Consider the following 27852-nt stretch of genomic DNA (forward strand, 5'->3'; position numbering starts at 1 on the left):
TCTATGCCATTTTGCATTTCCATTAATAATTTAAATGACGATAATTAAGAGTAATTCCAAAGTAGCTGGAGTTGCTACAACCTAGAAAAACTGCATTAAAACTAAAATTTCTTACAAGACAGGAAAACAGATGGAAAAGACCAGAAAATGCTTTGCAGGATACCAGTAGCACAATTACTTTAGGAAAGAAAAATATGGGTGCCTGGCTGGCTCAGTCACTCCTGATCTTGGGGTTGTAAGTTTGAGCCCCATGTTGGTTTGTAGAAATTACTTAAAAATTCTTAAAAAAAGATTTATTTATTTTAGAGAAAGACCATGGGGGAGGGTCAGAGGGAGAGAATCTCAGCAGACTCCCTGCTGAGCATAGAGCCTGACATGGGGCTTGATCTCACAACCCATGAGATCATGACCTGAGCCAAAATCACCAGTCAGATGCTTAACCAACTGTGCCACCCAGGTGCCCCTTGGTTATTCACATTTTAAAATGTATGCATCTTGTAGAGATACTGGAAAAACAAATGTTATGGATACAAATTAATTAAAGGTTCCAAAGAAAAATAGCCAAAAGCTTTAAAAGATATACAATCAGGCCAGTAAGGACAAATTTAAGAAAATGAGCTTATTAGTTGACTCTGTATTTCAAAACTCTTAATATGGACTGTATTAAAGCATCAAACTCTTCAGATAAGGCCATAGAAATATTATTTATAGGATCAAAGACTATTTGGACTATAGGATCTAATAATAGTAGATACTATTTGTTGAATGGGTATAATCAGCTAAGCACTTTATTATTATTATTTCTAAACTTTCCCCAGTCCTGAAAGGAAGTAATATTAGCTCCAACTTCTAATATCTTTCACTGGTAAGCATTTTATTTTAGTCAGTAGGTGCTTGCTTTAAAAAATAAATACCTGCTGGAGAAAAAAGCCTTTCAATCATTCATATCTAAATGAAAAACATTTTCCTCGGGTAATCATTGTTCTCCACTCAATACCTAATAAGCAGCTGTTTTGAAGGGGGAAGGGAGAAGGATAGAATAAATTGGGGGGACTGAGATTTATTGGGGCAGCCAGTTTGAGCTGAGCATCAGAGTAGGGTTACTGGCACTCATGGGGCATGGTGGGCACACGGTAATTTGTTCCACACCTCACCAGCCAACAACCACTCCCTGAGGCATTCTCTGCTTCAGAGTTTGGGAAGGCTCCCCGGTGAGTAAATTTCTGTCCAGCTTGTTCCCATCGTCACACCAGGCAGAGCCAGACAAAATGCAGTAGGGATCATATATGGTAGATGCAAAGGTGAACTTCCTGATTACAAGGATGAGTAAGCCCTGGAACCAGCTACAGAGAGAGAGTCTGTGGAATCCCCAAGCCAAACGAAGTAGATATATCACGGGAAAAAGTTCACTAATAGAAAGACGCTCTCTGGACCACAGACACCTGAATGGACATGACTGGGGATACTGAGGGCGGACAAAGCTTTGCTATAAATAAGAGGCACAGGAGTTGTTGTGTTTTTAAAAATTAAATGCCATGAGTATTCATTTCTGTCCAAAGCAAAAATAGATACTTATCACATCACAAAATTTTTCTTATTCTGCAAGAAATCTAGTAAATGGACCATCTGGAGAAATTTAGAGTTCAGGTTTTCAGAACTGATTTTTTTTTTTTTTAAATAAACCACCCCTCCTAATTTTTTTAGGTAACAGAAGTACTTCCAATTAGAAAATGGTAAAGGGTAAGCCAACTGGGGGAACTTCATACACCTAAAATATGCTCTTATGATTTCTCTAAACTCCCACATTCCCCCAAATTTATAAGCACATGACAGGAAAATGGGGTGAGCAAGCGGAGGTTTGGTTGGGGAGCACAAAAAGATCAAGCACTGGATTTTGTTCACTTAGTTCACTGATGTTTGTTCCACTGCCAACAACATCCTTCTCCTTACAAAAAGTTAACAATTATCACAGTGTCCTCTTGTTTACTTATTAAAATGTGAGTGCCAGGGTGCCTGGGTGGCTCAGGTGGTGAGTGTCTGACTCTTGATTTCGGCTCAGGTCATGATCTCAAGATCCTGAGATTCAGCCCTGAGTTGGCCTCTGTGCTCAGGGGGAGTCTGCTTGAGATTCTCTCCCTCTGCCCCTCCTCCCGCCGGCCCACGTGGCATGCGTGCTCTTTCTCTCTTTCAAATAAATCTTAAAAAAAAAAATGTGCCTATGATGTATCAGGCAAAGAATTAAACTGGTCCAACACGTAGCGTGGGACTTTGGGCAGGTTACCTAACCCCCTTTGGAGCAAGCGTCCTCACATTATTGCCAGCATTACAATCCTCACTTGGTGCACTCTGTTGGTCAAGTTACTTAACCCAAGTGTGTTCCCTCATGTATGAGATGCCATGGACAGGATCCGAACATATAATATCTATAAAAAATGCCTAGTATAATGCCTTACACTGTCTCTCCTGTGAGAGCCTCAATGAGGTTAAATCCCACCCCTTCTGCTATCTTTAGAGAGGCTCCTCAGCCATTTTGAACTAATGTCACACATAATTTCCCACGAAAACAAAGGACAGAAGTAGAGAAAATTGTTAGGTTTATACTTTGGAATTTGACACAGGCTTCACATTACAATATTTTATCTTCCCTCCTTTGTCACCCATTATGATCAAAATCATCTGGCATGTATATTAGCTGTCCGCGTTCCCAAAGCCAAGGCTCAAAACAAACGCATATATGAGAACTTGACCAGAAACACTAGATTTTTATCAGAAATACAAATGGCTGGATCAAATAGACAGATAAAAGTTTAAACGTCTGGAACTTTTTCTGGATATTTTTTAATCCCTTGCCTTTTATTATTTTAATTATTTGCATTAATTATTTTAAATGTTCTGTCCAAACTAGACCCATGGAATGTTTTTAATTTTTTTTTCCATTTAAGTGCATACCATCAGTTTACTGTAGGTGAAAATTAACTATCTATAGACTTCATGAAAGCAGTAGTTGAATATAGAATTTAATATGTATATATCTCAGAGAGTGAGCTGACAGTAAGTACAATTTTTCCTTAGAACCAAGTGGATATACACATCATATATAAATACTTAGGGACTACCTAAGGATGAGATACTCATGAACATTCTAGGACACATACAGAATAAGCATATATGTAGTGACATCAATAAATAACTGTTGAGTTAATGAAAATAAAAGATCTCAGGATTTTGAGTCTTGAAACATTTTGTCTTCAATATTTCTTTCATTGTATACTAAGTGGACATTCTAAGAAGTATAGCAATTATTGAGTCTATACTTGTTCATGTTAGTCACCCCCAAAATTACAAAATTAATCTGTATTTCTTCAGCTTTCATATATCAATTTATTTAACATTATGTTCTTGGACTTTTGCCAAAAGCCTATGCTGAAACAACCACCTAAGGACTATTTTGGCATCTTTCAGAAAACTGTAATTTGATGACACTTTTGTTTATCCTCCATAATAAGATATGTGTGGTAAATCTGTCTTTGAATTTAATGCTTGGCACTATTTGTTTCTTTTCACCAACTAGTATGTTTCATTTAGTTGTTAGTAAGAACTATGCAACTTGTATTTCCTCCCTTTTTTTTAAAGATTTTATTTATTTATTTGGGAGAGAGAGAATGTGAGAGAGAGAGGGCACGAGTGTGGGGGAAGGGTAGAGGCAGAAGGATACGCAGACTCCCAGCTGAGCAGAGAGCCTGACCTGGGGCTTGAAATGGGGCTCGATCCCAGAACCCTGGGATCATGACCTGAGCCACCCAGGCATGCCTTATATTTCCCTTTTTACCAAGAAGTCCAGAGTTAAGTTTTCTACTCAATTTTAACATCTATTCATTCTTTTCAGATTAATGATTCACCATCCTACACTCTCCACTCCCAACAGCCTATTTGAAAATTGACTTCTGTTTTTTTCTCCTGTTTTCTTAAATGTCTCTGTACTTCATTATAAGCTACTTCAAATCTTTTTAGAAAAAAATATAGATAAATAATTTTACACTGTCAAACTAAATATGATTTTTTTCTTAATTTAGCAATTATTTTGATTAAAGCTAAGATTATGTCTGGGTACATAATGTTAAAGCCTAAATCTGACTTTTGACAAATGATATCTACCATAAGAGCCAAATGCTAGGGTTGTGTGTTTATTTAGATGTAATCTACTGACACCCTGTAGCAGCAGTAGATATGGTTACCTCCAAACACATCAAACAGCTCCAAATAGATATATTACATTATTAATGTAATACCATGTACTCCAAATACTTTAAAAACTTCCTTTAATTAATAGTATAAATCATACGGCTCTACATATTCGTTTAAAAAATCTCAATCATTCCCTGGATTTCTAGTCCAAAAAGAAACAAGTCTGACATATTTCCAGATGTGGTATCTAAAGTTTTTATTCCCTTTGACTTTGATTAGCTGAGTATTTGAGGTAATCCTGAACTGTGAACTTTGCCAGTCCAGGAGTTTTGCACATTTCATACTTGTCCTAGAGGAGAGGCTAACGGAGATCACTGTATTAGAGCATTCTCCTTGACTTAACCTTAGTGGTATGCATGCATCAGAAGGGCTGAACTGTGAAAGAAACTATGTGAGAACTGGGACACCCACGAATCATGCTGACATTTCAATAGTACTCAGTGGTTCTAATAACATTACAGGTCAAACCTTCCTCCAGTCACCATTATCTGTGAGCTCTGAATTGGCTACCTACAAGTAAGAGAACATCAAGCCCTAATATCAGTGGTGGGAAGTACAAACAGAAGAACGAAAATGAGAGGAAGGGCCTCCTGGGTGCTGCCCCCAGGTTATTTTGGGTCCCTGGATAGCAAGCTATGCCTCTTCCGGGTTAGTTCCGATGTAGTATGGAAGAACGCTAGCTCTAAAATGAATATTCTGCCAATCATTTGATCTTTTCACAAAAAACGAGAAGAGATGCATTACTTCCTCTTCCTTTTTGGCCTTCTATTCAGGAACGCATTCCATTAAGCAACTCTTACTCTTGCAAGAGGAAGTTGATCATTACTCCAACCCAGAAAAAAACTAGAACAAGTCTATGTGCTGAAAGAAGCACGATCACGGAGATTATCTGAAGGATATGAAATCAATTCATTCCTCTAGATAATCAGTCACAAAATGAGGTCAATTTAGCCCACAGAAATACTTTATTTGGCCCACACAGTATCTTTAAAAATTTGAGCTGACATTGAAAAATTATGAGATTTCAAATATAGAAGGACTGACAACACTGTATGGGTGTCCCCACATGGCAACATCTGCTGGAGCTGAGACAGGGCAGCTGTTTCTTTTAATTAGGGCAGGGGCTCTCCAGGTGGCCACAGTCCACACACGTCTGCCTTTGCAATGCCTACAAATATTCTACAATCAATGAGAACCAGCAGAGAAAGGAACGCTAGGATTGTATCATGTACTGCCATTTTAGTGTCAGTATTGCTTTTACTGATTTTAGTCTTGGTGGCTGTCATCAGCCTACATTTAGGGATGCTATAAAACAGCCTTAGAAACTCTGTATTCGGCTAGAGTTAAGAGTGTGGATTGCATGTTCTTTAGAAAGCGGAATCTTCTGTGAGGACTAGTAGGAGAGATTTTCTTTTGCCTCTATTAAGAGGCCTGTACATGCCTGTCCTAAGCAGTAGGTTCACTTTCTTCTCATATGCTATCTTGTGTATCCCATGATCTTACTCTCTTATTGGTCACTATAAAGTCTAAAGACAAATCTGCAGCCCATTCTTAGCAACTATATAGGGCTCCATGGTATATGTGCACCCTTGACTGCATCTGACAGTTATCTTGTCTTTTGCTTCAGCCTTCATTCTCACTTTACATAAAAAGTAACACATAGTATACATTAACAGAGGAAAATAAAAAGGAGATAGCAAAAATGGAATACCTAGAGAACTCCTCTTGATATTAATTTTTAAAGAAAATACATAACCAAAGTTAGAAAATTCAAATAGTATAAAGAATAAGTTAAAAATGTCCTGGGGTGTCTGGCTGACTCAGTCGGTAGAGCATGTGACTCCTGGGTTGTGAGTTCAAGTCCCACATTGGGTGTGGAGCTTACTTAAAAAAAAAGAAAAGAAAAATCTCCCTCCTCACCTCCAATTCCTTTCCTCAAAGGTAACTAACTGCAGACGCACACATATTTTTTAATATCAGGGTAAAGATATGTCATCAAGGCTGAAGAAAGAAGTTCCCTTACAGATACTTAGCATTTTCTGGGAACTAGTTTAGATGTATTTTTTTAAGAATTTTACTATCTTGCTCCTAATACTGTAATTCTTTTATAATAATTTATAGTACTAGGTTTTCTTTCAAGTAAAAAAAAGAGTTTTCACAAAAATATCATTTATAGGACAATTAGGAAAATAATACTAACTGGATAATTGATGATACTAAAAAGTTACCATTGTTTTTGGATCTGTAATAATAATTTTGTGATTATGTTTAAATGGTGGAGTCCTTACTTTTGGATATGTGTAGTAAATATTTACAAATATTTATAAAATATGACACTTAGGACTTCAAGTAATTTGAGGTAGAGAAGAAAACAAAATTGGTGAATTGATAATTGTTAAAACTGGGTGATGGGCATATGGACTTTTAAATACTGTGATATTATTATATGTTTAAAACTTTCCATTATGAAAAGTTTAAAGACTTCATAGGTACTATTGATTTATTTAAAATGTGGTGAAACAGAGTTTTAAAAATATCATCAGAGTTTTAAAAATTTCATCTAATACTTCTTTGAATATATATTTTTTAAAGATTTATTTGAAAGAGAGAGAGTGGGAAGGAGAGGCAGAGGAAGAGGGAGAGAGAAACACAAGCAGACTCCCCTCTGAGCACAGAGCCTGATGCAGGGCTCCATCTCACAAGCCTGAGATCACGACTTGAGTTGAAGCCAAGAGTCGGACACTTAACTGACTGTGTCACCCAGGCGCCCCTCTTTGAATATGTTTTTTTAAACATTACCCAAGAAAATATAAAGTTCCTTAGATTATGGAAGGCATTATTTTTATAGTTCCAGCATGCAAGTGTTGTTTATCACAGTTTTATTAAAATATAATTCACATACCATAAAATGCACCCAAAAGTATACCCTTCAGTGGCTTTTCATATTTTCACAAATTTGTGCAAGTATTATCACTAATTTTAGAACATTTTTATCATCCCAAACAGAAACTCCATGCCTTTAGCAATCCAGCATGAGACCTGATGGCAGAGTCACTCCACTGTAATCTGGTTCTTTCTTTCAAGATGTCAATACAAGGAAAGCCTCCACTCTTCTGCACAGAGATCCAATTATTTCTAAGCACTTTTCCTTTGCTATCACAAGAATAAGATCTCAATTGTACTACTTTCTTCTCATCTCCTCATCACACCCACATCATAAAAAATACAGCCACCTTCTACAGGAGACTGCAAGTACAGGCTTCCTGAAAGAGGATTATGTATCTCCACTCACAGATGAAGGGTCTGGCCAACGGCACGTGAGCAGATATGACATACATAATGTCTGAGTAAAAGTTTTAAAAGACATTGGGTTCCCACCAGCCACCTTTTTTTCTGCCATAAGAAGGGAATGTCTCACAAAGGGAATGCTTCTTCACCGTAGGTCCTAAAATGAGGAGTCATGGGAAGCCTACCTGAAGGCTACTAGAGCTGCAAGTGACCCATAAGCTACATGCGATATGAGCAAGCTACTGAGATAATCTTGTGAAACTAATTTATCTTCATGTGGCATAAAAACTCAGAATAAATACCAGTTTTGTTTTACTCAATTTATATTTCTGAGTATGTGCAGAGAAAATGAGCCGCTAATGGAGAATCGTGGAATAAGGCAGAAGATTCCCTACCTCCCAAGAATTTACAGTCTTATAATATTATAAGAACAGTGGTCTTTGGAGACATTTTGGCTTTTACCTTTCTTTAGAAAGCCCACCCCAACTCAGTTCTGGTGCCATCAGAGACAGAAAAACTTCTGCTCAGCAATGTCCACAATAGCCAAAATATGGAAGGAGCTAGACGTCCATCGACAGATGAATGGATAAAGATGTGGGGTGTGTGTGTGTGTGTGTGTGTGTGTGTGTGTGTGTGTGTGTGTGTTGTTTTTGGATCTGTAATAATAATTTTGTGATTATGCTTAAATGGTGGAGTCCTTACTTTCAGATATGTGTAGTAAATATGGACTATAACTCAGCCATCAAAAAGAATGAAATCTTGCCATTTGCAACGACGTGGATGGAACCAGAGGGTATTATGCTAAGTGAAATAGGAGAAAGACAAATATCATATGATTTCACTCATATGTGGCATTTAAGAAACAAAACAGATGAACATAGGGGAAGGGAAGGAAAAATAAAATAAGATGAAAACTGAGAGGGTGGCAAACCATAAGTGATGCTGAACTCTAGCAAACAAACTGAGGGTTGCTGGAGGGGTGGTGGGTGGGGGGATGGGGTAACTGGGTGATGGGCATTAAGGAGGGCACTTGATGGAATGAGCACTGCGTATTATATACAACTGGGTATTAAATGCAAAAATTATATGAATCACTAAATTCTACCTCTGAAACTAATAATACACTATATGTTAATTAAATTGAATTTTGATTTAAAAACATTTTTAAAAAAGAAAGAAAGAAAAATTCCTATTCAGAAACACACAAAGCTAACAGACACGGAGATAAGGACAGTGCTTCAGAAACTAAGAGAAAAACCCTTGTCTGTGTCAGAAGGTGAATTTTTCTGAAGCTCTTGACTGTGCCAGGTACTATAGAGGGTTCCTAAATCGGCGAGGAGAGGTATCTCTAACAACTGTTGTCAGTGAGCAAGAACAGAAAAACAGTAGTTTCTCAAAATGTTTAAATCAAATTGGCTAATTTTAAAATAAAGACCTCAATTACTCTAATTAAACGATCATATTCAGAATTTATATGAGAAAACAGATGTTTACAGAATGAAAAAATACATTAAGATTGATTTGTCATAAAGATCATTTAAAAATTGAACTCTCTTTGTAAATGTAATGTATTGTTCCACTTAAAAAACTCATTTTACACACAGATACTCAGGCAGTTATCGTATAAATTGAGGTGGCCTCGGTGGCATAGCTCTGTATATACAGAGATTCCATTTTTGTTTGGGGCTGGCTTTCATCTGGTTAAAATGTCAACCTTAATTTTACTTGTGAATGTGGCTATCTATAGGTGGCAGCCTGTTTATTTAGCTGCTTGATTCTTTGTTGGGGGGGGAATGCGGAGGGCAGAGGGTGTTTGTTATGCTTTTCTCATTGAAAATGGAGGAAGTCATGTTTTTATCCTGGTTCTACTTCCTGTTTATAGGCTAAAGATGGAATTGTCATTATGCTGTGGAAACACCTTATATATTCTTTTCCTCCCACTCTTTCATGAACAGGATATAACACGGAGGAATTCTTGCTTAGTCCTGGGATATATGAATGTTTATGTATGAACTATGACCAAAATTAAATTTCAGGATAAACTGGCATAGCTTTGTGAAAGGCAATTTAGTGGTACCTTTAATTAAAAAAAAAATTTTTTTTTAAAGATTTTATTTATTTATTTGAGAAAGAGAGTGAAAGAGAGAGAGAGCATGAGCAGGGGTAGGGGCAGAGGGAGAAGCAGACTCCCTGCTGAGCAGGGAGCCCAGTGCGGGGCTAGATCCTAGGACTCCAGGATCGTGACCTGGACCGAAGGCAGACACTTAACTGACTGAGTCACCCAGGTGCCCCGCCCCCCAAAGTAGGCTCCGTAACCAATACAGGGCTCAAACTCACGACCCTGAGATCAAGAGTTGCATGCACTACCGACGGAGTCAGCCAGACACCCCTTAGTGGAATCTTTAAAAATAAATTCAAATATCCTTTAAGATAATAAATTATAGAAATTTATCCTACAGAAACACTTTTACATATATTCAAAGATCTATAAGCAAGGATGATCTAAATGAAAAAGGAAAGATCCAAACATCTTTCTATAAGAGTATGATTAGACATGTTATGGTACATCCATATTATGAAATACTGTGCAGCCTTTAAATGGAATGAGGTGGTCTTCCAGTTAAAGATGATGCATTGAGGGACACCTGGGTGGCTCAGTCGGTTAAGCATCTGCCTTCGGCTCAGGTCATGATCCCAGGGTCCTGGGACTGAATCCAGCAATGGGCTCCTTGCTGAGCAGGGAGTCTGCTTCTCCTTCTGCTGCAGCTCACCAGGCTTGTGCTCTCTCTTTCTCCGTCTCTCTCACAAATAAATAAAATCTTAAAAAAAAAAAAAAAAAAGATGATGCATTGATTACACTAAACCTCATTTTAATGATAGCAAAGGGGGGACCTGGGTGGCTCAGTCAGTTAAGCATCTGCCTTCAGCTCAGGTCTTGATCTCAGGGTCCTACCATGGAGCTCTGCACTTGGCTCCCTGCTCAGCGGGGAGTCTGCTTCTCTCTCTGCCCCTCCCCCCAATCGTCTGAGGGCCCACTCTCTCTCTCAAATAAATAAAATCTTAAAAAAATAAAAGTAAATGATAGCAAAGGAATAAAACAGCATATAAACCCATCGTGACAAAGACAATAGAAAATCAGAAGCAGAAGCAAGACATTTTAACAAATTTCTAAAGAAGATGGAGGAGAGGGAACCAGTGTCTCATTCCATGAGCCATCTTGAGGCCTCACCCCTCATCAAGCCTGCAGACCAGGCTGAGAGCTCATCTGCAATCTCAAGAGACCTTGAGCCAGAATCACCTATTCATGCCATGTTCAAATTACTAACCCAGAAACTGTGAGATAATAAAGGTGTGTTGTCTTAAGTCATTAAGTTTTGGGTCATTTGTCACACAGCAATAGATAACTAATACAAAGCCTTAAATTGATAAATTAAGAAATGTTCAAAATCATTAGCCATCAGGGAAATTCAAATCAAAACCACATTGAGATACCACCTTACGCCAGTCAGAAAGGCAAAAATTGACAAGGCAGGAAACAACAAATGTTGGAGAGGATGTGGAGAAAGGGGATCCCTCTTACACTGTTGGTGGGAATGCAAGTTGGTACAGCCACTTTGGAAAACAGTGTGGAGGTCCCTTAAAAAGTTAAAAATTGAGCTACCCTATGATCCAGCAATTGCACTACTGGGTATTTACCCCAAAGATACAGACATAGTGAGGAGAAGGGCCATATGCACCCCAATGTTCATAGCAGCATTGTCCACAATAGCTAAATTGTGGAAGGAGCCGAGATGCCCTTCAACAGATGACTGGATTAAGAAGACACGGTCCATATATACAACAGAATATTACTCAGCCATCAGAAGGAATGATTACCCAACATTTGCAGCAACATGGACGGGACTGGAGGAGATTAAGTCAAGCAGAGAAAGATAACTATCATATGGTTTCACTCATTTATGGAACATAAGAAATAGGAAGATCGGTAGGAGAAGGAAGGGAAGAATGAAGGGGGGTAAACAGAAGGGGGAATGAACGGTGAGAGACTGTGGACTCTGGGAAACAAACTGAGGGCTTCGGAGGGGAGGGGGGTGGGGGATTGGGATAGGCCGGTGATGGGTATTAAGGAGGGCACATATTGCATGGTGCCCTGGGTGTTACACACAAATAATGAATCATGGAACATTACATCAAAAACTAAGGATATACTGTATGGTGACTAACATAACAAAATAAAAATTATTATTAAAAAAAAAAGAAATAGCATTGTAAGCATGTTGAGTGATTTTAGAGGTAACTATTTTAAAACTCCCCACTGTTTGATTTCAAATGGCATGCAGGTATTCACTGATTAAATTTAAAATTCTTTTTAAAAGATGTAGATTTACATATGTTGAAAAATGTAGGAGTTTTATACACACAGATGTGTGCATATATGTGTCTATACACATATGTACACATATAGATATATACATATATGTATATGTATAACACTTATGAATGTATCTTTGAAATAGATTGAAAAGTATCTGGAAAAATCAAATTAGAACAGAACTGGACGGGCAGCTTAGGGAGATTTTCACTCTTTATGTAGTTTAAGTTATTTTAAAATGAGCATATTTTACTTTAGCTATTTTGTTAATTGAAAATTTATCTAGACAGTGTAAAACCACTGGCATAATCCAAGGGGATTAAAACACTAATAAAGTTAACTCTTTTGCCTAAAACAAAAGAGTTAACTATGGATCAAAGGAATACATGTATGCAAAAAATTCTGAGGATAGATATTTAAAAATTTTCTGGAGAGACGTGTGAATGTTATGTTGTACAAGGTATTTGTATAGTGGTTAGGAGCACAGTGCATGGATGCAGACTGCCTGCATTTTAATAGCTAGCTTTCTCACTTAAAACTTACAGGATTCTCCATTTCTCTCTGCCTGTTCTGTCATCTATAAAATGGGGATATCGTGGGGTCCGTGGAAAGAAGAAATAAGTCAATATACATAAAGCACTTAACAGAGCCCTTGGCCAGAGTAAGCACGACGTAAGTATTACTGTAAGTATGTTGTGAGTGGATGCAGTAATAACACCACTGGGAAAGGAACTGGACTTAAAGTCAGAGAAACTGTGCCTTTAACACAGTGACAACTCCAGAACTGATACAGAAAATAGAGGTACAAGGGCAGCAGTTTGATTCATGAGTGTACAGCAAACCCAGGTTTTAAGTAAATTCAAGGTGATTTGGGGGAATTCCAATAGATTTCAGGGTCTTCAAATTCTGTAGTGTAGCAAACACATTTCTATTTAGATAGTTCATTTAAGGTGGCTGGCAGTAAGGGCAGGTAAGTAGTAGCAAGGCCTCCAGACACTCCTCGGTGTAGCTTGTTTTGTCATATTGGGCAAATCATTTTAACCTCTTGACACCCTAGTGTCCTCATCTGGAAAATGAGAAGGTTGGACTACATCGTTTAAAAAGTCTAGTCCAACTTTTAGATTCTTTTGTGATATTCTGTTTTTGGGGGGGAGGGGCTGAGGAAGAGGGAGAGAGAGAATCTTAAGCAGGCTTCATTCCCAGTGTAGAGCCCAACTCGGGGCTTGATCTCACGACTCTGAGATCATGACCTGAGGGAAAATCAAGAGTCAGATGCTTAACCGACTGAGCCATCCAGGCACCCCTAATATTTTGTGACATTCAAAATTCAGATGAGAAAACACTAATTACTGGGTCATGGTTATCGACTGACTTTTGAATACAATTTCAGATAATAAATTCTGAATTTTTAAAATTCTATGAATTCTATAACCTCATTAACTGAAACAATATAGCGAATCATACAAAAAAGCATTTAATTAAAAATCATTTATATTTAGATTGATAATATCTTATAGTATGTGATAATTTTAAAGCAAATATGGTAATTGTTTTTATTACATTTTATTCCAATACTAAAATTCTTTTCCAATTCTCTAAATGATATGTTTGGGCAATATAATAAACCTGATCAGCAACTGAAAATATATTTTGAATAAAATAAAAAATGCAGAAAACTAGAAGTGACTCAACTTAGAACATTCTTACCAAAAGTAGCATACATCTTCGAAAGTGTTTTAACATAACCATGATTATATAGCCAACACTTTCAGGTAATTAAGAGCATGAACTTTACTTTCAAATAGAACTAAAGTTACTTTGTATAAGTTACCTAAGCTCTTTGAACCTCAGTTTCCTGATCTATAAAATGGAAAATAAAAAAATATTATGTACTTCATAGTAGGTGTGTGAGGATTAAATGAGATAATAAAAGTAAAGCGCCCAGTATAGGGCCTGGCATATAGTAGTTGCTCTAAATAGTTGAATTCTTTCTTTTTATTGTCCTCAAATACCATACTCAAATACTCAATCTTTTGCTTACTTTCAAATAATATGCCAGTGTATTATTTATTATATGCTATAATTGGAGGCATCGTGGCCTTGCGGTTAAGAGTTCAGATTCTAAAATTTAAATGTCTGTGCTCAAGTATCAACTCTGCCAATTACATGCTGTATAACTTTGAGCATTTGTAAAATTAAAATAAAAGATAACTAATTCATAGAGTTGTTTGGAGGCCTAGATGCAACAGTCTATGGAAGATCAAAAAATGTCAGCTACTATTATTATTCAAAAAGCTACCGAAATTACTCATCTACCATTGTACTTAGTGGTAGACCTACACTGTGAAAGAGGCCATGTTCTCTTCCTACTTCGTCATTGCCCCTGCCTTATTTTGGTCTGCAAGAAATCAGAAGGTGAGGAATACCTTCATTAGACCATGGGATTCTTTCTTTCTTTCTTTCTTTCTTTCTTTCTTTCTTTCTTTCTTTCTTTCTTTCTTTCTTTCTTTCATGTATTTATTTAGGGGTGCCTGGGTGGCTCAGTCAGTTAAGTGTCTGCCTTGGGGGTCAGATCATGATCCCAGGGTCCTGGGATGGAGTCCCACTTTGGGCTCCCTGCCCAGTGGGGAGCCTGCTTCTCCCTCTCCCTCTGCCACTCCCCATGCTTGTGCTGTCTGTCAAATAAATAAATAAAATCTTAAAAAAAAACAACCTAAAAATTTATTTATTTTATTTATTTTAGAGAGACTTAAGAGAGAAAGACGGAGATAGAGAGTACATGAGCAGCACAGGGAGCGAGAGAGAGGGGAAGCAGTTTCCCCACTGAGTGGGGAGCTCTATGTGGGGCTGGATCCCAGGACCCTGAGACCATGACCTGAGCCAAAAACAAGAGTTGGATGTTTAACCAACTGAGACACCCAGGTGCCCCAGGATCCTTTCTTTGAAGGGACTTTAACAAGCATCTTTGAAGAAACATCTATGAAGCTAACTTTATTACAATGATTTTTTGTTTGTTTAAGCAATGAACCTAGGAATATTTGTTTTGCTTTGAGAAAAAAAATCGAGAACACTAAGCAAACAGAAACACAAAGAGCTGGCCAAAGGACATCATAAGCAACTTCTCAAAAGGAAAATCATTTTCTTTTTTTAAGCTGCTCGTTTTTATTTTATTTTATTTTTCATTTTTTTAAAAAGTAGGCTCTATGCTCAACGTGGGGCTTGAACTCATGATCCCCAGATCAAGAGTCACATGCTCTACTCCCTGGACCAGCGAGGCGCCCCCTCAACAGGAAAATCTAGACAACACTAAAACCAACTATCTTCCTAACTCTAATTTTAAAACCTCATCACATTGGCAGCATATTTTTTCCCCAATAAATGATGAACCGTATTATACCCAATGCAGAAAAATCCATTCATTTATTATTGTTTCCCTAAAACTTGTATTGTTACCAGACTCCTCCCCGCTCTTCAAAATGCAGCTAAAATACTACCTCCTCTGTGAGGCTAGCACTGAGATTTCTCCTGTTTCCCAGACAGAACCAAGCCCTTTCTGTTTTTGCTTACATAGTACCCTGGAGTTAGCAGTAGTCAACGTTTATCATCAACAATCGTAATTTTTTATTACTTTGTTTTTCTCCTGTTAGAATGGAGCTTACAGAGGATGTCTTATTCTGCAGTGTACTCTTTGAATTTGGTTCTGGTCCAACTGATTTCTGTTTTGTACCTGGCCTGCCCTCCTTTGTAAAGTCTGCTTTTCTCACCCGAGACATCTTTCCCTTTTTTGAGAGACTGAGTCTACAACTTGGCTTCTTCATCTCATGCCAATTACATGGCCTGTTTTCTGAAGACATCTTCTGGCTTTTTAGCACACATTTATTTTGGACAGTGACATTAGAGAAGCCTTTAGGCTTTTTAAGTTTAGAGACCATGGAAAAGACAGTTTGTTAGTCCCTGTATCTATTCTCTCTCTTTCCTATGGCAACAGAGACCCCAATTTTCACTGAGCACATGGTGGCCCAAAGAAAAGACTACACTTCTTAGCAACCCCACAAATGAATGTTGTCCTACAACTAATTTATTGCCAATAACTGGTGTCCATGACCTTCATTCAAAGACCATAGGAATAAGCCAGTAGTTGAACAAATTGGGTTTATTGCTCATTGCAAGGAGGAAGAATGCACACCATAGGGAACCATAGGTATCTCAGCAAGAGGGTGTTAGGGAGACTTTAGTATAGAATTTGGCTTTTATTAGGCCATTTTAGGACGGGTTGAAGAAGCAGGGCTTTACTCTGGATTGCATGCTGTCAGGAAGCAGGGGGCAATTCTATAATTAGGTATCTTAAAATATTATCAGGAGGAAAGAAACACAACCAAAGCTGTAATTGGTAACAAAGCAGCAGTCGTTCATATTAGGCAGAATAGGGAGATGTCTGGTCACTTTGCGGTTTGGACGATGTTCATTATTTTTGTCTGTGTTCAGGCATAATTATGGAGTAGTCTTGTTTTTATGGCCTTGTCTGATGTTGGTGTTCTTTGAAATTGCATGTACTTAACAGAATACGAAGGCCTAGCTATGGGCACCAGAGCAGCTCCTGGATGTCAGGGGCTACTTTTCTCTTTCTTCTAGGTAAGCAAAGTATGGCACTGAAACCTTCTTTAAAAGATAGCTGGCATGTATCCTTTGCCCTTGATTCTTCTTTTCCTTCTCCAGACAGACTAGAATATGGTTGTGATGGCCACAGTAGTCCAGCTGGAACATGAAGTGATCTTGGGACTGGAGCTACAACAGCCTGGACCACCTTACCTCCAGACTTTTACGGGAGAAAGAAGCAAAAGACTATCTTGTTTAAGCTACTGTCACTGGGGTCTTTCACTCACAGCTGAAGTTGTTCCTAACAGATACAGGGGTCTAATTATCGGTTCTCTTCTCAGTGTTTAAGGTTGTTTTCATTTCCTTAAGTTATATACATTGACATGTCAGATTTAAGTGTTGACAGGCTGATTTAAGTGCCAGAACTAATTACCTTTGTACAAACAGAAGAACATTATAAATCTGTACTGTTGTAAGTTGAAATACTAGGACAGAAGTCTCCCGAGCTGGTGTACTGAGCACTGGTTTATCTCCAGTTTACCTTTCCCACAAAGGTGTATTCTTTCTGAGTTTTAACTAACTGTGTGAGTCCATATTGCCTACTGACTCTGTGATGTGTGGGCCAAGCATTTTGATTTCTGTGCCCTTGGCCCCATAAGGCTATTAAAGTGAAAGTTGAAATTTGCTAGGTATTAGCAGGTGTTTTTAGCAATTGGATTCTGTGCTCACTAACCTCTCTGAGTTTCAGTTTTCCCAGATCTTCAATGCTTTTAAACTATTTCTTTATATTTTTCTAGCATTTTTAGTGATTTTTATAAGGAAGATTAGTTCAAATAACCTAATCTACCATTAGCAGTCAAAATATTTATAATGTTAAAACATTACTATTTTTTGCTTATTTTTACATAAATTTTCTGCTTGAACATTTATTACTTTTGAAATAAGAAAAAAATACAAGTTATTATAAAAGCTGTAATGCTAAAAACAATGTGTTTGATATCTTTAAAATCTATCATCCATAATTTAGAAAAGACTTTAATGTGAGCAGTATTTGACTCTTACGAAATGATTACTTTTTGATCTAGAATTTGGTAATACAGCATTTGATTTTTTTAAAAAAATGAGACTACCTTACATTGTCTTTACTTGAATATCACAAACACATTATTATACTGACTAGTAAAGCATTCCTGAGTATTAGCATGTATTCACTGTACAAAGCTTAAGTTCATGTTATTGACAAATACTGCTTGGGCCCCTTTGATTAAAAAATATATTATTTCCTTATCATTTATACTATTTGTCATGCTATTTGTAAAGTGTGTACTTATCATTAGAACTGTTTGACACCAGATAGTAGTTTATGTTATTATTTTTTCATAAATGTGTCTTATTTCCTCTATTAACTATTAAACTCCTAGAAGAAATCATGTCTTACACATCCTTATATTCTGTACAGTATCTCACTCAATATTTTTGGTAGGTTAATTGCATTTCTAAAGTTTTGAGGAAGTTTGTGACATAATTATTTCTAATGTAAAATGAGGTTTAACAGTAGTTATAAAATTATAATATATTAATATGCACAGAGTAACAGGGAGACATTGCTACAATGTAGTTTTCCTTCTTATATCTACCTTGTATTTTGAGTGCTGGATACTTTATAGATTACAGAAGAAATTTCTGTGGATTTAAGATTACTTAGTACCTGAGTATCCAGGTTGAAGATTTACCCAGGTCTCTCCTGCTTCATGTCTTTTAGACATATTTCTCATTAATGTCTCCAGTGAATGTGAGCTAGAGAAAAAGAGAGGAAAGAAAGTCAAGTCAGCTGATGGGGCTACCCACTTATAGCTCTGGGGAAAAGTATGGTAGAAAGGATTTTTACAGTATTATTTAAATTATTATTTGAGATGAGAATAAGGAAATACAGCTCTTCCTTATCCGCAGGGCCTAAGACCCCTAATGAATGCCTGAAACTCTGGGTAGTACTGAAGCCCATACATACTGTTTTTCCTATATATACATACCTATGATAAAGTTTAATCTGTAAATTAGGCACAGAAAGAGATTGGCAACAACAATAATAAGATAGAACAATTATAACCATATACTGTAATAAAAGTTATGTGAATGTGGTCTCTCTCTCTCAAAATATCTTCTTGTGCTGTATTGGCCCTTTTCCTCATGATGATGAGATGATAAAATACCTCCACAATGAGATGAAGTGAGGTGAATGATGCAGGCATTGTGAAGCGGTGTTAGGCTGCTACTGACCTTCTGACAATAGGATCATCTGGTTCTGGACTGTAGTTTACTGTGCGTAACTGAAGCCACAAATGGGGGGAGGGGCACAACTATAGCTGCAGACTGACTAGCTGTACCTGAGACATGATCATTTAACCATGTACATTCTAATGGCTGTCGATATTTTCATTCAGAAAGAACTTTGATTGGAGGAAGCCCAAATGAGACAATGAAGTAATTCTTATATTCAGTGACCAGATTTTTCAAAACAGTTTCCAATTTAGACATTGCATCTCATTGTTACCATTGGTACATTCCAACATGTCCGACCTGTACCCTGATTTGTGACATAAATATGTCACCCTATTTATAGGTATATTTGAGATACTTCTAAAAAGTCTCCTGGTAAATTTCACCTAGGTATCCCTGATATCCTTTTTGTGGACTCTTTGCAAATGTTCCGGAATACTTCCTAAGTCTTATGACTTTATATAATGTACAGAGTAAAACCCGATTTCTCCATTTTGGGTAAATGGCACCATGCTTCACCCGGTGGGAACCTGGGAATCATGACTCTTCCCTCTGCCCTGGCTCCTTGAATAAGTCTCTTAATCTTGTACTGCATGTCCCCCCTTTCCATGTGGCCTCACCATTCATCCTCCACAGTAAGCCAAAATGGTCTTCTCTAAAAGAACAAATGCATTCATGTTATATCTGCTGTAAAATATTATCCAGTAACTCCCCGTTGTTGTAGCAAAAGAAATAAATTCAAATGTTAGGAAACCTAACTACATGATTAGTCAGGTCAAATATAGTATGAAGAGGTGGCCCTGAGGAGACAGGAAACTGGAGGATGTTTGTCTGCTTAAAGGTATTCAAATTAAAAACATAAAACAAACAAACAAAAAACCCGCAAAAAACCCTACACCAAACAAAGCATATCTGTGGACAAGATTCCAATTGTGAGGAGACAGTTTTAATCCTTTTATCTTGTTTAGTGTGGTATAACAAACCTGTTTATTTTTGCTTTGCTTTGTTTTTACAGATATTATTTATTTACTTGACAGAGAGAGCATAAGGGGGAGCGGCAGGCAGAGGGAGAAGCAGGCTCCCGCTGAGCAGAGAGACCGATGTGAGGCTCCATCCCAGGACCCTGAGATCACGAAGCCAAAGGCAGACGCTTAACCGACTAAGCCACCCAGGCGCCCCAACAAACCTCTTTGTTATCTTGTCTACAGTCATCCACCCTGCTTTTAAATTATTCTAACCATGTGGCTGGTTAACTAAACGAAATTATCTGAGTTAGTATTTTAGAGCTGCAGTTTTAAAATTTTCAAGTGCATAGAGTAGAAGTGCCTGTCAGAACTGTCAGAAATGTTTTAATGAACAGATAAATGTTAGTTACGATTGGCATACATACATTTATGTGAACAAATGAAGCTGAAGGTGAGCATCCTTAGACCCACCCTCTCTCATGCTCATTAGAAAACTACACGGTGATGATCGAAAGTCTGAACTCTAAACCCGAAACTCCTGTTTATAAAACGAGCATGATTAATAGGATTTACTTTACAGTTTACTGTAAAGTTTCAGTGAGATAAATTATCTAAAAGCATTCAGTACAGTGTCTGGTGCATATAAGCACTCAACGCATATTGATAACTGTAATAGTCTATATTTTGAGATATTTACCCATGATTTTTTCTTCCCTCCATTTTCTTTTTCCTTTCTCTACCGCTCAAAATTCAAAGAGATAGCTATGTGTTCACTCTCTCAGGGAAAGGATCAGAACATGGTTGAAAACAGATAAGCCAGCAAGTTTTTTGACTTTTAATTCTAGGAGTCCTGGAAATGATGAGAAGATTGAAGAATAAAATATTATGTTAGCCATAAAGGTGGATAAGGATTTCTCCAGGACAGAAACAAAATACCCCAGGATGTGAGTGAAGGATGGGGTTCTGCAAATAGGTCTGTTTTTGGGAAAAAGGGGAACTTAGGCCTTGCTTCTGGAGCACAGAAAGTGGAAGGTACAATCCCAGTGAAAGAATAATTACATGGTGTGTTGGAGTCCCTAGGGACATAGACAACCCCCACCATAATTTCCATACTCCAAGTGCCTCATGAAACAGCAGAATTCCTGTGCTCCTGGGTACCGTGTAAGCAAAAGACAGTGTTTCTATCTGAATGAGCCATAATGCATTAGGTATGTATTAGTGTTCAGCAAATCACCTCTCCAAAACTTAGTGCGTTAAAATAACAACAAACATTTATCTCATATAACAGTGGCTTAGCTGGGTGCTTCTGGCTCGGGGTCTCTCATGAGGTTGTAGTCAAAATATCAGCCATGCCTGCAGTCCTCTAAAGGCTTGACTAGGGCTAGAGAATCCACTTCTAAATTGGCTCCATTACACGGCTGGCAAGTTGCTGCTGGTTATTGGTAGGCGGCCTGTTTCTCACCATGTGCGCCTCTCGCAGGGCTGCTTGAATAACCTTGGGGCATGGTGGCTAGCTTCACCCAGAATGAAACATGCAAGAGAGCAAGTCAGAGGTGGTGATGTCTCTTTTTTGACCAAATCTCCGAAGTCACCGGCTATTACTTCCCTTGAATTCTATTCGTCACACACGGGTGGAAGTCAGGAGATAAGAATCATTGGAAGCTGGCTACCACACGGACAACTGGGGTGGTAACTGTTTCACCGGCAAGCTGCTTTGCCTGATCACCTCAACAAAGTGCCAATACCTGACAACTTGGCAATGTGGAAGATACCAGGACCTAGCATAATTGGGGGAGGAGGAGAGGCATAAAGGATGGCTCTTAAGTTTCCATCAACCTGGTGGCATTGGAGGCACAAAACAGAATTTAAACTATAACAGAATGTAAAGAAATGTATTTTTCTAGCAGCTTATGAATAATAATAGCAACTGTCATTATTATTGTACATATGGGAATAACTCTACTTTTGTACCATTTTTCCCAAGCAGTTCAAGGAGATTCCAGTTCCACAAGGTCACTAATTCACAACTTGCAAATCAACTATAGAATCAACTAGGATTTTTTTTTAAGATTTTATTTACTCATTTGAGAGAGAGAGAGAGAGAGACAGAGAGCATGAGCAGAGGGAGGGGCAGGGGGAGAGGGACAAGCAGACTCCCCACTGAGTGCAGAACTGACGAGGGGCTAGACCCCAGGACCCCAGGATCATGACCTGAGCCCAAGTCAGATGCTTAACCAACTGAGCCATCAGGTGCCCCTCAACTGGAAAGTTTTAAGAAAATACCCACCCATAGAGCTACTGATTTAACTGATGTGGAGCAGAACTGGGGGAACAGTGGTTTTAAAAGCCCCTCAGATTATTTTAATACGTAACTAGGGTTGAGACCCAACGGCTTCTGCAAATCCCAGGCCTTAATGCTATTTCAGATATCTATGATTCTATCAGGAGTCAGCCTTATAGGAAGCTGGCTAATTCTTCCTGCTAACTGCCTATGACAGTTTTCTTCAGAAACACCCGAATAACTTCTCAGCATTCTACTGGAGAAAGAGCAAAGGCTAAAGTTTACTAAAAACAAAATAGGGGGGTGCCTGGGTGGCTCAGTCGTTAAGCATCTGCCTTCAGCTCAGGGCCTGATCCCAGGGTCCTGGGATCGAGCTCCGTGGTGGGCTCCTTGCTCAGCGGGAAGCCTGCTTCTTTCTCTCCCACTCACCCTGCTTGTGTTCCCTCTCTCACTGGCTGTCTCTCTCTCTGTCAAATAAATAAATAAAACCTTAAAAAAAAAATAGGACCAATGGAATCTCAGTTGGCACTGTATCCTCAAAAACAGTCAATGCAGCTCTGCCTGTTACGCCTATCATCCTAGCAAGTGGTCAAAACTGAAGCCTCACCCATCAACTATAATCTCTCTCTCTCTCTCTCTCTCTCTCTCTCACACACACACACACACACACACACACACCCCTCCACGCTTTCTCTTCTTTTCTATCTTACTTGACTTCTTCAAGAAATATGACACTTTTAAAATATATTCATCTTTCTGGACTTGAAGGACATAACTGATCTTTCTAGTTCTCCTACTTTTCTGACAATTTCCTCTTGTCCTTTGTTGGTTGCTCTTTCTCTGCCTGCTTCTTAAATGATAGTGTTCTCTGAGATTCTGTTCTCTGCTCTTTTCATCTCATTTATACATTGTTTTCCATAAGCAGAACCATTTACTTCAGTGGTTTCACCTACCATCTATTTACTGACAACTCCCAGGTCTTTATTTTCCAGTTCAGGCTTTTCTTTGTGTTTCAGAACTTCAGTCAATTGAGGCACCTCAAACTCAACATGCTAAAAATGTAATCATTGGCCTTCCCCACATCACCTCCCAGCCTGCTTCTCCTCTTCCCTGTCCTATCTTATTGAATGGCGCCATGCTTTTCTACTCATTCAAACTAGAAAACAGGAGTCATCCTAGAAGGCTGCAACCTCTCTGCTTATTTGTTGAAGTTGTTTTTATCTGGTTCAAACAGAACTTTAGAAAACTTTGTGCCAACATTTAAGATTTGGGACGTTTCCCATAGAAACGCAGATTTAGCTTCTCTTCAAAAATCACAAGATGAGGCAACATCGGGTCCTATCTGCGTGGAACAATCAGCTACAGCTGAGTAACAGATGCCCCGTTTAGACTCAGATAAGCTCTTAGGTCTTGCAGTAATTGTAATGGTCACAGTGGATGCTGAAGCTCCTTTTATTCATCTGTGTCATCTGTCTGGCTTTCCAGGCATCTGAGATTGTAACTCTTGTCCTAAATCTTTCCTCTCGCCATACCTCCACTACAATCAATCAGCAAGTCCTACAGATTCCAGCATTTCTCCAATCTGTCTCCCTCCCCTTCATCTTGATTGCTACATTCCTACTTCAGGATCTCAATCATTGGTCATCTGGACTGTCGTTAACAGTTTAACCTCCTCTAGTTCCACCTGTCTAATCCATTGCGGACCCATCAGTGAAGTAAGCGGATGTTATTATCCTGCCGAAAGGGACTTTACTGGCTCTCCACTGCCTACAAGATAAAAGTTCAAATTCCTTTTGTCCATGGTACCAGACCATCCATGCTCTGACCCCCGCCCACCACTCCAGTCTGATCTCATGTTACTCCATCAGTAGCAGTAGCATATGCTCTAAATCTGCCAAACAATTCTGCTAACCAGGTAGATTGTTGCAAACCCCTGGATCATGCTGCTCTTTTTACCTAGAGTATCTTCGTCTCATCCACTCAGCCCACACAACCACATTCTTAACTCCATACAGTCAGTTCAAATGTTGTTTTCTTTTTGAAGACTTTTCTGCCTCATCCCCAGTCCTGCAGTTAGATGTGACCATTACACTCCCACCTCTACTGCTTTCTGTCCTCAATAAGACTGCTATCTTGGCAATCATGATATTTATTGTGCCTCTTTGTTTACTTACTTGTATTCCCATCTATTATAATGTAAGTTCCTTAAAGGCTGGGACTCTACCTAATTGGTCTTTGTATTTCCAGACTCATGCTTGGTGCAGTAATCGTAATGTGTAGCTGCTTAATAAATACTGGCTGAATGAATAAACAAATGATTACTTCAAATAATTACTTACAAGTAGGCTGTTCTCTTAAATAGGTTGATCATTTTCCTACAATCCTCTTTACACCAATGATTGCTTTTGTTCACAAGTTAGGCAAGGGTTAAAAATTTTAGCTCAGTTCAAGCAAATTAACTCAATTTCTGAAATAGTAGGGGTTCAAATCAATGAGGTATATTTGTATTAACAATGTTTCCCCGGTTTTATTCTTAAGACAGCATATATTGCCTCTGATACCTAGGGGCAAATGATTGATAAGCAATTTATGATTCAGGTTAATTATACCATATGTAGGACACACTTCAATGTGCCTATGGGTATAGCTTATAAATAACACTAGGTTATAGCTGTCAATCCTCTTAATGAGGAAGAGAATACAATAGGACCTTTAAAGAACCAATTATGCATCAACCACCTTTTACAGTATAAGGGAGTGTAAATGGCATTCCTCCAGGTAATACACTTTGTATTCCTCTCTAGGAAAGCATATTAATATAAAAGAAAAAATATTTAAATCTTCAAACTTTCAGATAAAATCACACAAAAACACTTCTCTTGGAGTTCTAAAGACATTCATTCAGGAAAAATTTATTGAGTACCTAGTATGTGCTGGGTACCATTCTAAACTCCAGGAATACTGCTGCCTTTATAAAATAGGACTAAGGGATGGGGGAAGCCAGTACAATATACCAAGCTGCAAGATAAGACGGGAGCCCAGGGATGACTATGTAACATATCAAAACAAATGCCACTTTGCTGGGGAACTGAGTAATTTTTTTCCCACCGGCACCAACCCACATTTTGCAGCTGTCTTAATGAAGTTTACATTTTAGTGTGGTGGTAAGGGAGGCAGACAAAAAAATAAACAAGTAAATAAGTAAAATATAATGTCTGCCCAGAGACTAATAAGTTCTACAAGAGAAATAAGGCACGGAAAAAACATGAGGAGTGCTGGAGCGTAGAGGTACAATTTTAAATAGAATGGTCAGGGAAAGCCTTACTGAAGAGGTGGCATTTAAGCAAAGAGCTAAAGGTAAGGGAGGGAATGAGTCATATGGATAGCTGTAGAAGAGCATTCCAGCAAAGGAAATAAGCGGCAAATGCAGACAGATGTCCAGAGGTGGGTATATGCCTGGAGCTTTCATGAAACAGCAGGGAAGCCAGTGGCCAGTGTGGCTACAGCAAGGGAGCACAGAGAACAGTGAAGAGATTCAATCAGAGGTAATCTAGGGAGGGAAGGGGCAGGACCAGAATACATAGGGCAGTGCTTCTCTAATCCGACAGGCACGATGCTCACTTTCTAGAACAAATATGTTGTATTCTTTCTTCGCTATCCTGAAATTGACCTCACAGATAATACAACCTACCTATACACCGAACTTCTAAAGAACCAATATAAATGAGAAATAAAGGAAAGAACGTACAATATAAATGAGAAATAAACAAAAGTAATTTATAATAAAATAATATATATTTCAAAATGTAAATGTTCACACACGAACACTATAAACGACATAATGAAATATGTCATCTTTACGTAGAATTGCTATAAATGTGACAGCTACAAGTACAGACTGACAGAGGAGTGTATTCTTGGAAACTCAAACGCCACAAACGGTGATGCTGACGCAGTTTCTGACATGATTTTCCAAAATGGCAAACCTCTGGTAAAATTCTGAATGGAGTATCATCTTCCCTCAATTTACATGATAGCTGCATTTCTTTTCTTTTTCTTTTTTTTTAAAGATTTCATTCATTTATTTGACAGAGATAGAAACAGCCAGCGAGAGAGGGAACACAAGCAGGGGGAGCAGGAGAGGAAGCAGGCTCACAGCGGAAGAGCCTGATGTGGGGCTCGATCCCATAACGCCGGGATCACGCCCTGAGCCGAAGGCAGGCGCTTAACCGCTGTGCCACCCAGGCGCCCCAATAGCTGCATTTCTGGAAAGCAAGTATACACTAAAACCATGCAAAAAATATTTTGTATTTATATATAAATGGATTTAGGTTCCAGGCTCAGATCATTATAAACAGGTTCTTCACCTTCAGAAATGTCCAACGGACACCCAAAAGTTATGCAGAAGACACACAAGGGGACTTTTTGTGGTAATGGGAATGTTTTATATCTTGATTATCCTGGTGGTTACCTGGATGTGTACATTTTTCAAAATGCATCAAAGTGTACACTTAAAATGGTATATTTTATTTTATACCACTAACCGTCAAATTATATTTATAAACTGTATCTCAAAAATTGATTTTTAAAAATGTCATGCGGGACGAGAGAATTCTTTAAAGTAAGAGAATCTGGGGATGGGCCAGCGGCCCAGGTCCCCATACACTAAATGCAACTCAATCATGCTATGTCCAGAAACGTATGTCACAGATTTCCAAAATAGACCCTAGTGAGCAATACCAGTCCCACTGAGAATATTACCTGCTGTCTCTTGGTGGGATAGGAAGCCACTAGAAGTTTTGAGCAGAGGAGGGATGTAACCTGACATGTCTGAAAAGGACTGTTCTAATCTTTGGGACAGAGGTAGGCAAAGATCATAAAAGGCAGGTGAGAGAAGACAGTGGCTTGGCCAAAGGTAATAGCAAAATGGACATATGAGATGTGTCAGAAAAGACTGTCATAAGTTTCAAACAGAGCACCAAAAGGGCAGGTGGGAAATAGAACTCAAAAAATGTTTATTAGATTAAAAGAAGTAAAGAGTAGTAATTTTCAATATTCTTTTTTGTTTAAAGATTTTATTTATTTATTTGACAGAGATAGAGACAGCCAGCAAGAGAGGGAACACAAGCAGGGGGAGTGGGAGAGGAAGAAGCAGGCTTCCAGCAGAGGAGCCTGATGTGGGGCTTGATCCCAGAACGCCGGGATCACGCCCTGAGCCAAAGGCAGACGCTTAACGACTGAACCACCCAGGCACCCCTCAATATTCTTAACAATACTTCTATAACACTACTTCATTATGGGATGCAATTAAAAAAACACCTTGGGGTTCTAGCTATGCCATTTTATATCTAAATATAATGAAGCGGGGCACCTGGATGGCTTAGTTGGTTAAGCATCCGACTCTTGATCTCAGCTCAGGTCTTGATCTCAGGGTTGTGAGTCCAAGCCCCGCCTAGGACACCCAGTGTGGAGCCAAACAAACAAACAAATAAATAAACAAAAGCATTATTTTCTGGTGAAATGAGATTCAACAAAAATGTTTTTAAAAAAACTCTGCCACAAAAAAGAATATTTCTTTTTTATTTTAAAGATTTAATTTATTTGTCAGAGAGAGAGAAAGAGCGCACAAGCAAGGGCAGCAGCAAAGGGAGAAGCTAGGCTTCCTGCTGAGCAAGGAGTCCAATGCGGGACCCTGGGATCATGACCTGAGCCAAGGTAGATGCTTAACCGACTGAGCCACCCAGGTGTCCCAAAAAGAATATTTCCTGCTTAAGTAAAATATTTTATTTTGGCTATTTCCTTGAAACCTTAAGTTCAGTGTCCTGAAT

At 38.4% G+C, this 27852-nt stretch overlaps 1 long non-coding RNA gene across 2 annotated transcripts in view; it reads right to left on the reverse strand.

The window, feature by feature from the left end:
* LOC130542082 (uncharacterized) overlaps window positions 1-27852 on the reverse strand; it is a 71763-nt gene that overhangs the window by 31812 nt on the left and 12099 nt on the right. Inside the window, exons 2-3 of one of the 2 annotated variants that reach the window (XR_008956376.1) lie at window positions 18210-18298; window positions 10071-10352 (exon numbers count right to left, since the gene is read on the reverse strand). This is a non-coding gene — a long non-coding RNA (uncharacterized LOC130542082). Of the gene's footprint in view, window positions 1-10070; window positions 10353-18209; window positions 18299-27852 lie in introns of those variants that run through there. The other variant, XR_008956377.1, reaches the window with a different exon arrangement.

The sequence above is a fragment of the Ursus arctos genome, unplaced genomic scaffold (assembly GCF_023065955.2).
Source record: "Ursus arctos isolate Adak ecotype North America unplaced genomic scaffold, UrsArc2.0 scaffold_3, whole genome shotgun sequence".
Classification (NCBI taxonomy): Eukaryota; Metazoa; Chordata; class Mammalia; order Carnivora; family Ursidae; genus Ursus; species Ursus arctos.